The following is an 11,413-nucleotide window of genomic DNA, read 5'->3' as shown; positions in this document are numbered from 1 at the left end:
TGTTTCCTCCTGGTCTCCCACGCGGGTTCAGGGGCCCTAGCACCTGAGCCATCCTCCACTGGCCTCTCAGGCCACAGCAGAGAACTGGACTGGAAGAGGAGCAACTGGGACTAGAACCCTGTGCTCATATGGGATGCTGGCGCCGCAGGCAGAGGATTAACCTAGTGTGCCACAGCGCTGGCCCTTCACAGAACCTTCTAAGTAGAGGAAATGTCTTTATCACACTTTAAAGCCAATGGTAATAATAGTAAAAGGCTGCAGTTAGGGTGAAGGAAAGAGGCAAAAGACGATGACAACTTCCAGAACATAGATGGTCTTAAGTGCAAAGTGAAGCATGTGAATGTTATCCAAAATGCACTGGGAAGTAAGTGAAGGATTTTAAGATAGGGAGTAATCTACTTTAATTTAGATTTTTTAAAAAATATTTATTTACTTATTTAAAAGGCAAAGTTACAAAAAGAGTGAGAGGGAGAGACAGAGATCTTCCAATCACTGGTTCAATCCCCAGATGGCTGCAACGGCCAGGTCCAAGCCAGGAGCCAGGAGCCAAGAGATTTCTCCAGATCTCCCAGGTGGCTACAGGGGTCCAAGGACTTGAACCATCTTCTGCTGCTTTTCCAGGTGAATTAGCAGGGAGCTGGATCAGAATTGGAGCAGCTGGGACTCTGGGCCCATATGGAATGCCAGCATCACAGGTGGCAGCTTAACCCACGGTGCTGCAGCGCTGATCTCTAATTTCAAGTCTTTTTGTTTTTTTTTTTTGTTTTTTGTTTTTTGTTTTGTTTTGTTTTGTTTTGTTTTTTTACAGGCAGAGTGGACAGTGATAGAGAGAGAGACAGAGAGAAAGGTCTTCCTTTGCCGTTGGTTCACCCTCCAATGGCCACCGTGGCTGGCGTGCTGCGGCTGCCGCACTGCGCTGATCTGATGGCAGGAGCCAGGTGCTTCTCCTGGTCTCCCATGGGGTGCAGAGCCCAAGCACTTGGGCCATCCTCCACTGCACTCCCTGGCCACAGCAGAGAGCTGGCCTGGAAGAGGGGCAACCGGGACAGAATCTGGCGCCCCGACCGGGACTAGAACCTGGTGTGCCGGCGCCTCAAGGCAGAGGATTAGCCTAGTGAGCTGTGGCGCTGGCCCAAGTTTTTAAAAAAGCATTGCTCTTCTAGGCTAATCCTCCACCTGTGGCACCAAAAAAAATAAAAATAAATAAAAAAAAAGTATTGCTCTTCATGCAATGGGAAGAATGGATTGTAGGAGGACTAAGGTAAAAGAACAGATAAACTAATTGGTTAGGTGACTAAGGCAGCTTAGACTGCAATGGTTTAGCTGTGAAGATGCATTCATGCGTGGACTCTAGATAGTTATGGTGTTCTTCCTTGTGTCAGAAACTGCAAGAGAAGTAGATACACTCAGGACATACTGGTGGGCATCACATTGAAAGAACTAGTGAAGGACCAGAGCCACGGCTCACTAGGCTAATCCTCTGCCTTGCGGCATGGGCACACCAGGTTCTAGTCCCGGTCGGGGCACTAGAGTCTGTCCCAGTTGCCCCTCTTCCAGGCCAGCTCTCTGCTGTGGCCAGGGAGTGCAGTGGAGGATGGCCCAAGTGCTTGGGCTCTGCACCCCATGGGAGACCAGGAGAAGCACCTGGCTCCTGCCATCGGATCAGCGCGGTGCGCCAGCCGCAGCGTGCCGGCCGCGGCGGCCATTGGAGGGTGAACCAACGGCAAAGGAAGACCTTTCTCTCTCTCTCTCTCTCTCTCTCACTGTCCACTCTGCCTGTCAAAAAGTAAAAAATAAAAATAAAAAAAAAAAAGAACTAGTGATGGATTGGAAGTAAAAAGTGCAAAATATGGGGGAGGGAGGGCTCTAAACAGCCAGGTGTAGAAAATTAGGGAGGACCTGATTTGTAGGGGAAATCAGAAGTTCTGTTTTAGTTTTTTATGGCTACCGTAAGAAATTGCCACACGTCTAATGACTTGAAGCAACAGAAGTTTACTCTCCTGCAGTTCTGACTTCTGAGCCAGAAGTCCAAAATGGTTTCACAGCCCCAGAACCAAGGTGTCGGCAGAGCCCTCTTCCCCTAGTGCCTTTTCTGGCTTCTAGAACTACATTCTTGGTGCTCTTTGACTCAGAGTCCCTCTTCCCAGCCCGCAGCATAGCACCTTCAAACTTCTTTTTGCTTTTGTCACCTGGCTACTTTCTCCAAAAATCCTCTGCCTTCCTCTTATAAGGACTGGACTCATCCAATAATCAGGGAACATCTTCCTAATGTAAGACTAACTTAGTCATACATGCAAAATACCTCTGCTATGTAAGATAACATTCACAGGTTCTACAGATTAGGTCCTGGATATTCCTGGGGAATTTTATTTAGACTCTCACAGATTGTATCAATAGGAACTCAATGACATACTCTAAATATGATAATTCTTGGAGATTTTAATAAGGGAACTATTTATAGAGGAGTGGGTAGAATTTAGTATTCATATGATAAAAGCAGTAACTCCTAGGCTCTGAGGAAATGGGTAAGAAGAGGAAGAGGTTACCAAAGGAAGAATACAGAGGAGTACGCCTCAAAGAAGCAAGGCTACACCAGCCTGCATGGCCTTGCAAAGAAGAATCACAGAAAGAACGGACCTTTTCTCTTCTGACCTCCTGCTGGGTTCCCCATTGGCCAAACCCAACCAGAAGCTGAAGACAAGGGAGCTCGTTAATGCAACTGTAAGATCAGCCTCCAAGTGCAGGGAGAAAGGCAGTGAGGGGTGCAGAATGGATCTGAAGAGGCCGCCACCGCAGCTCACTTGGCTGATCCTCTGCCTGTGGCGCCGGCACCCCAGGTTCTAGTCCCAGTTGGGGCGCCGGTTACTAGTCCCGGTTGCTCCTCTTCCAGTCCAGCTCTCTGCTGTGGCCCAGGAAGGCAGTGGAGGATGGCCCAAGTGCTTGGGCCCTGTACCCACATGGGAGACCAGGAGGAAGCACCTGGCTCCTGGCTTCGGATTGGCGCAGCACCAGCCGTAGCGGCCATTTGGGGGGTGAACCAATGGAAGGAAGACCTTTCTCTCTCTCTCTCTCTCTCTCACTAACTCTGCCTGTCAAAAAAAAAAAAAAATGGATCTGAAGGGACTAATGCAAGTTATCTGGCATATAACCCTCTTAACATCTATTTAAAAATAAAAAACTGTAGACAATTTAAACTTTAAAAGTTTGAGCAAAGAGCAATTCATGAATCAATCACTCAGAACCAGAAGAGATATAGAGAGCTCTCTCCAGCAATGGGATGAACACAGAAGTAGAATAATTACTTAACTAGCTACAGCTAGGCATTTGCCATATCCCAATATAAGCCACTAGCCAGTCCCTAGTTAGAGGTTAGTGGGGGCTACTGATTGGTTAAGCCTAAGTTTTGTTTTACTGTTTACATTGAATTGCATTTTAGTTTAGTAGAAACCCAATTTCCTAGAGCCATTTCAGTCTACTTGCTTCTCAATTTATTATTTTAACACATCTAAGTGCTTATATCAAGTCGGCAGGTAAATGCAGGACTAAAGCTCAGAAGAGGCAGAGGTGAAGACATTGATTTCAGAGCAAGAAAATGTATGTAGAAAAGCACAGCAGACCTAGGAATGAGACCTGAAGAATGCCAGCATTTAGTTGTGTTAGAGGAGGAAGGAAGAATCAGTGAACTGAGAAAATTCAAGGGGGCTAGCACTGTGGCGCAGCTGGTTAAGCCACTGTCTGTAGTGCCAGCATCCCATATGGGCTCCAGTCTGAGTCCCAGCTGCTCTACTTCTGATCCAGCTCTCTGCTAATGCACCTGGGATAGCAGTGGATGATGGCCCAAGTGCATGGGCCCTTGCACCCATGTAGGGGACCTGAAAGAGGCTCTTGACTCCTGGCTTCCTTCTGGCCCAGCCCTGGCCATTGTGGCCATTTGGTCAGTGAACCAGTGGATGGAATATCCCTCTCTCTCTGTAACTCTAACTTTCAAATGAATAAGTAAATCTTAAAAAAAAAAAAAGACAAGAAAATTCAAGATATCTCATAGAGGATACAAATGGGACAGTGGTGGAAGTTGCCAAGGAGAGGTACATGAAAATATGCATATATAGTAGGAAGACAGTAGATGTTCCAAAAATAGAATGACTGTAGAAGTTAAATTCCATAAGGGGGGGCAGCAAGGAGACAATTCATGTCTCTTCAAGGTATTCAATGGATGAAGGAGAGGTGACAGCATGTGCTGGCAATCAGAATATGGAATATGGAATATCCATGGACTATCAACTAGACTTAATAACTCCTTTCTGAGATATATACATACCCTGGAGAAACTCCCACATGTATGTTTCAGTAGACAACTATAATATATTTAGAGCAAAATAATTCATAATAGACAAAACTGGAAATAGTTCACATGCTTATTAAGCTGTAGACTATACAGACAATGGGATGCTGTATAATGAAAACGAATTACAGTCGTATACATTACAGTGGATGAATCTCAACCCATGTTCAGGGGAAAATGTAAGTCACTGAAGAACACATGTGATAGAGTTCCCACTTACTGACCAAGTCATAAACAAGAATAAACAGTGTTGTTTAGGGTACATATTTGTAAACAGTTGTTTATGGTACATATTTGGAAAGAAAACAAGGGAATAATAAAATCAAAGTTCAGGTGAGTCATAGTCCATATGGTGAGAAAGAGGGAAGGGGCTGGCACTGTGGTGCAGCAGTTAAAGCCCCAGCCTGCAGCACTGGCATCCCATATGGGCACCGGTTCATGTCCTGGCTGCTCCACTTCCAATCCAGCTCTCTGCTATGGCCTGGGAAAGCAGTGGAAGATGGCCCAAGTGCTTGCGCCCCTGCGCCCACTTGAGAGACCTGGAAGAAGCTCCTGGCTCCGGATCAGCTCAACTCTGGCCTTTGTGGTCATTTGGGGAGTGAACCATCTGATGGAAGACCTCTCTCTCTCTCTCTCTCTGGCTTTACCTCTCTCTGTAACTCTTTCAAGTAAATAAAAATAATTCTTAAAAGGAGAGAGAGAGAGAAAGAGGGAGACCAGGCCCGTGCTGTGGTGTGACAGGTAAAGCTGCTGTCTGCAATACCTGCATCCCATATGGGCACTGGTTCATGTCCTGGTCATTTCTTTTCCAATCTAGCTCCCTGCTATGCACCTGGTGAATCAGTGGGAGATGCCCCAGTCCTTGGGCCCCTGCACCCAAGTAGGAGACCCAGAAGAAGCTCCTGGCTCCTGGCTTGGGATCAGTACAGCTCCGGCCATTGTAACCATCTGGGGAGTGAACCAGCAGATGGAAGATCTCTCTCTATCTCTCCCTATCTTTCTGTAACTCTGCCTTTCTTTTTTAAAAAATGGTTTGTTTATTTATTTATTTGAAATGCAGAGTTACAGAGAGGCAGAGGCAGAGAGAGGCCTTCCATCTGCAGGTTCACTCCCCAGGTGGCTGCAACGGCCAGAGCTGTGCCAATAGGAAGCCAGGAGCCAGAAGCTTCTTCCAGGTCTCTCACGCAGGTGCAGGGGCCCAAGGACTTGGGCCATCTTCTACTGCTTTCCCAGGCCATAGCAGAGGGCTGGATTGGAAATGGAGCAGCCGGGACTAGAACCAGCACCCATATGGGATGCTGGCATTGCAGGTGGCAGATTTACCTGCTATGCCACCTGCTAGGCTGTCTTCCTGCCTTTCAAATAAATAAATAAATCTTTAAAAAAAGAGGGAGACAGAACAGAGAGGCACACACAAGGGGTCACAACAGTGTAAGGAATTGTTCCCCATCTACACAGGGTGGTGTGTACGTAAGTGTCCATTGCTGTGATTTTTCCATTTTATCCTATGTGAAATAGACCTGATGACCACCGTCAGCCAGGCAGCAGTTGTGATGAGGTTGTGTTGCCTTAGAACTACTCTAACTGGTTTTTCTTTCACTTGTGCTTCCCTTTTTGTGTGTGCACAAAAGTGATAAAGGACAAAAATATGCCAAAGTCTAGAGAGACAACTCTTTCACTAAACATAAAATAACAATTCTAAGAGGCAGAAACAATGGCTTAACTTCAAGAACCAGTTTGTCAGCCTAGCAGGTGTGTAAACTATGACTGTGTTTCTTGTATGTGTTTAGTATCAGGGCTCATCTTCCTGCGGCATCATTCCTTGATTGGAGAGGATCCATTGCTAACATCATAAATGAGTGGGAAGACTGCCTTTATACAGAAACTAACTATAATTTTAGTTGTTTGTTTTAAAGACTGAATATAGCTTGAGCAGAAGGTAAACCTCGTGTTGCTTCACATTGATTCAATTGTCCCCATTTCCACGTAGTAATTATTTAACTTTTGTAACTTTTCAGAGTTCCAAGGTCTTCCCTGTACACTCACTCATTCATTCCCAATAGGCTCAAAGGGGTGAGTGGCCCAATGGCATAATCTTTTTTTTTTTTTAATTTTTATTTTTTGACAGGCAGAGTGGACAGTGAGAGAGAGAGACAGAGAGAAAGGTCTTCCTTTTGCCGTTGTTTCACCCTCCAATGGCCGCCGCGGCCGGCGCGCTGCGGCCGGCGCGCCGCGCTGATCCGATGGCAGGAGCCAGGAGCCAGGTGCTTTTCCTGGTCTCCCATGCAGGTGCAGGGCCCAAGCACCTGGGCCATCCTCCACTGCACTCCCTGGCCACAGCAGAGAGCTGGCCTGGAAGAGGGGCAACCGGGACAGAATCCGGTGCCCCAACCGGGACTAGAACTCGGTGTGCCGGCGCCGCTAGGCGGAGGATTAGCCTAGTGAGCCGCGGCGCCAGCCCCAATGGCATAATCTTAGTAAACAGCTGAGGAAGGTCTTGAAGCTAAGTCTCTCTGGCTATAAGCCCAGCTCTTTCCCACTGTAAGCAGCTAAATATCTACCGGAATGACATCTGATGTCAGTAATAGTACAGACTGTTAGGGTTACCCGCTGTTAGTTTTGGTTTTCCTAAGTTAACCCTCCTGAGGACTAAGAGATTCAAGCTGAGACTTACTATTGTTAGCAGCTCTATTTGCCTCCAGGGTATTTGCTAGAAACATTTACAAACCAGGCGGGAACAGGCCCTGTGAGAGAGGACAGAGAATGGTGAGGTCGACAGACTCTAGGTCCTGGGTCCGGAAACTAGGTTGCTCAGTTGCTTCTGCATGAGCCATTATGAACAAAGCCAAGTTAAGCAGGAGGCAGGCATTCCATTCAACCAAGTTCAACAGAGGAGAAGCCAAGGAAAGTAGAATTTCAGGGCAGGTTTTCCATTCGGTAAGCTGACACCTGGGAAAAGTAAGCCCAATAAAGGCATAAAGGCAATGCTTCAATCAACTTTGTACTAGGTTAGTGTTTCTCAAACAAGGAGGCCAGAAGACAACTCTCCCAAATCCTAAAGATCCTTGACCTGTAGCCGCTAAGTACAAGTAGGGCTACCCTGTTTTCCATCTGTAAAAAATAACTCACCTTTTGATCTTTGCGGGGTCAGTCATGGGGGATATACCTTTCAACTGTGTTTTCATTCTAGGTACTTCACAACACAGAGACAACCCAATGAAATCCTCTTCACCTGTTATATTCACCACCCCCCAATTATACAGACCTCAAACAGCCAGCTCTCCTCTTCCCTAATTCTTTGATGTAACATACTAGTCGATCTGGACCTTATTTCAACCATGGGCTCACATTGGGAAGGGGTCGAGGAAATCATGAGAAATGAGCATGGAACTCTTACGTAAACACAGAGGGAGAGGATACTCAGAACTTGAATGGCAGGGAAGAAATGGCTGAAGTCAGAAGGAAGAAGTTTCAGACTGTTCTTATGTTTTCTATGAGAGATTTGACTCCAATCTCCTTTTCAAAAGTATTTTCCCCAGGTGCCAAGATTATTGAATCCATTGTTAATTGTTCTGCTCTGTGCTCCCTGGCGACCTCCCACTTAAGCAAGACTAGCATAGCAAGTGTCTTTTGAAGATCCTGGGAAGCTGGGTGAAGGCTTAAAGAAAGGGAGAAATCATAGCAAAACAGTAGAGGGAAAAACAAGAATTTTACCAATGATTGAAATTTCTACCCGTCATTTTCTTTTTTCTTTCTTTTTATTTATTTATTTTTTTTGACAGGCAGAGTGGAACAGTGAGAGAGAGAGAGAGAAAGGTCTTCCTTTTGCTGTTGGTTCACCCTCCAATGGCCGCTGCAGCCAGTGTACTGCGGCCAGCGCACCGCTGCGGTGGCAGCAGCCAGGTACTTCTCCTGATCTCCCATGGGGTGCAGGGCCCAAGCACCTGGGCCATCCTCCACTGCACTCCCTGGCCACAGCAGAGAGCTGGCCTGGAAGAGGGGCAACCGGGACAGAATCTGGCGCCCCAACCGGGACTAGAACCCGGTGTGCCAGTGCCGGAAGACGGAGGATTAGCCTAATGAGCTGCGGCGCTGGCCTCTACCCGTCGTTTTCACGGTTCTCTGTCCTACCGAGGTGGTCTTTTAGAATATTTTCTCCACCCTTTAGGGATCTGAACATCTTGGGGGGAATATCTCTTGGCATGTGATTCCAGAACTAGGTGTGTAGTTTTTCCCCCAAAAAGAAAAGAAAAAAAGAGGAAAGGAAAGAAGAACAGAGGGAGAAGAGAAAGAGAAGGAAAGAAAATATGACAGACACCCTCTACCCCTACCCTGACATGTTTCCATCATGTGATGTGGACATTTGGTCCAGAAGCAACTGTGGGAAGAATGATGTAACCTCAGATGTTAGGACACCAGGACTGTGGCCAAACAGCTTTCACAGCATACGTGTGGAGCCTTGCCAGACTTAAGCTTTGGCTAGATGCTTAGATTATTCCATGCTCAATTCTCCTTCACCAGTTTCAAAATCTGAAGGACTACACTGACTCTTTCACAGCCATCACACTTTTCCAGTTCAGGTTTTTGGGGAAGAGAGCAAAGTAATTGGAGAAATGGACCAATTAGGAAATTTTTGTCATAATATTGCAATAATTTGCAGAACTATTTTGAGTTCTTCAGTGATTACAAAGCAAATATCCAGCTTTACTAAATAATAATCATTGACTAGATTTTCCAGAAAATTTACTTTATAAGTAATTAGTTTTTTGGGGGGAGGGGGATAGGTGTATATGTTTTAAAGATTTATTTATTTTATTTGAAAGAAAGAGTTACAGAGAGATCTTCTATCCGCAGTCTTATCTCCTAAATGGCTGCAACAGGTGGAGCTGTGATAGACTGAAGCCAGGAGCCAGGAGCTTCTTCCAGGTCTCTCAAGTGGGTGGCTGGGGCCCAAGCACGTGGGCCAAGTCCAGCAGCTTTCTCAGGCCATTAAGAGAGAGCTGGATCAGAAGTGGAGCAGCCAGGACTTGAACTGGCGCTCATATGAGATGACAGCATTGCAGGTGGCAGCTTTACCCACTAAGCCACAGTGCCAGCCCTGAACAGATGCTTTTTAAAAAAGATAAGGTAAGGGACTGGCGCTGTGGCACAGCGTGCAAATGCCCTGGCCTGAAGCACCGGCATCCCATACGGGCACCAGTTCTAGTCCCGGATGTTCCTCTTCGGATCCAGCTCTCTGCTATGGCCTGAAAAAGCAATAGAAGATGGCCCAAGTCCTTGGGCCCCTGCACTGCGCGAGAGACCCGGAAGAAACTCCTGGCTCCTGGCTCCAGATCGGCGCAGCTCTGGCTGTTGCAGCCAATCGGGGAGTGAACCATCGGATGAAAGACCTCTTTTCTCTCTCTCTCTCTCTGCCTCTCCTCTCTGTGTAACTCTTTCAAATAAATAAATAAATCTTTTAAAAAACAGATAAGGTAAGTGGTGGGGGGAGAGAGAGAGAGAGGGAAATAGAGAGAAAACGTGAGATCTTCACCAAATGCCTAAAATATCTAGGGCTGGGCCAGGCTGAATCCAGGAGCCAGAAACTCCATGCAAGTCAGCTATATGGGTGCCAGGAACCCAAGTACTTGGGCCATCATTTGCTGCCTCCCAAGGTGCATTAGCAAGAAGTTGGATTGGAAGCATGGAGTAGCTAGGACTTGAACTGGCACTCCAATTTGGAATATGGGCACCAAAAGCAGCAGCTTAACCCATGTTATACCACAACATCTACCCCACAGATAGGTGCAGTTTTTTAAATAAAGGTTTTAGATAGAATTTTTTCACGTTTGTTTGTTTATTTATTTTTAAGACGTATCTATTTATTTGAAAGGCAGAGTTACAGAGAGGAAGAGGCAGAGAGAGACAAGTCTTCCATCCGCTAGTTCACTCCCCAAATGGCTGCAACAGCCAGAGCTGGGCCAATCCGAAGCCAGGAGCCTGGAGCTTCTTCCAGGTCTCCCACACTGGGGCAGGGACTAAAGGACTTGGGCCAACTTCTACTGCTTTCCCAGGCCATAGCAGAGAGCTGGATCAAAAGTGGAACAGCTGGGTCTCAAACTGTTGCCCATATAGGATGCTGGCACTGCAGGAGGCAGCTTTACTTGCTATGCCACAGCACTAGCCCCAGTAGGATCATTTTAAAAATACCTGTTACAATTCTCATTAACAACTTGTATCCTTTTCCCTTTCTTACAGGCCCCATGATATAAATTTGAATAATATTCCTTAGTACGTGACCACTGTCTTTAGTAATCCATGTGACGTGGGACAGGCAGGAAGTCAATGAGAGATAAGGAACTAGGATTACCAACACCCACACCATGTGCACACCCACCTCTCATCGCTTTTCATGCCTATTCAACATGACTGAAGACTCAGTACCCCTACTCCTCATCATGCAGCTAAACTTTACTTTCTACTGGGCACCAGAGATCATGACACATTCCTGGAGATCACCACGTGTGCCACAGCCCCATCCTTTATCCTATGAAAAGGACAACTCTTGCCTGGGTGGGGGCAATTCTCTCTCTTGAGGTTTCCCACACACTGAATGTGTACCATCCCTTGGCCTTTCTTTTTTTCTTTTTTAAAAATTTTTAAAAGATTTATATATTTATTTGAAAATCAGGGTTACACAGAGAGAAGGAGAGGCAGAGAGAGAGAGAGAGAGAGAGAGGTCTTCCATCCGCTGGTTTACTCCCCAGATGGCCACAATGGCCAGAGCTGCACTGATCCAAAGCCAGGAGCCAGGAGCCTCTCCTGGGTCCCCCACGTGGGCGCAGGGGCCCAAGGACTTCGGCCATCTTGTACTGCCTTCCCAGGCCAAAACAGAGAGCTGGATCAGAAGTGGAGCAGCCAGGACTTGAACTAGCACTCATTTGAGATGCCAGCACTGCAGGCAGCGGCTTTACCAGCTATGCCACAGTGCCAGCACCCCCTTTGCCTTTCAATAAATTCTGCTTTTCTGTTCTATCTGCATCTTCCAGTTATATCTAATATGTGGGAAGAAAATTACCTAGCCTAACTCTA

Source organism: Oryctolagus cuniculus, chromosome 15, assembly GCF_964237555.1.
Source record: "Oryctolagus cuniculus chromosome 15, mOryCun1.1, whole genome shotgun sequence".
NCBI classification, from domain to species: domain Eukaryota; kingdom Metazoa; phylum Chordata; class Mammalia; order Lagomorpha; family Leporidae; genus Oryctolagus; species Oryctolagus cuniculus.
Note: the sequence above shows the minus strand (reverse complement) of the source record.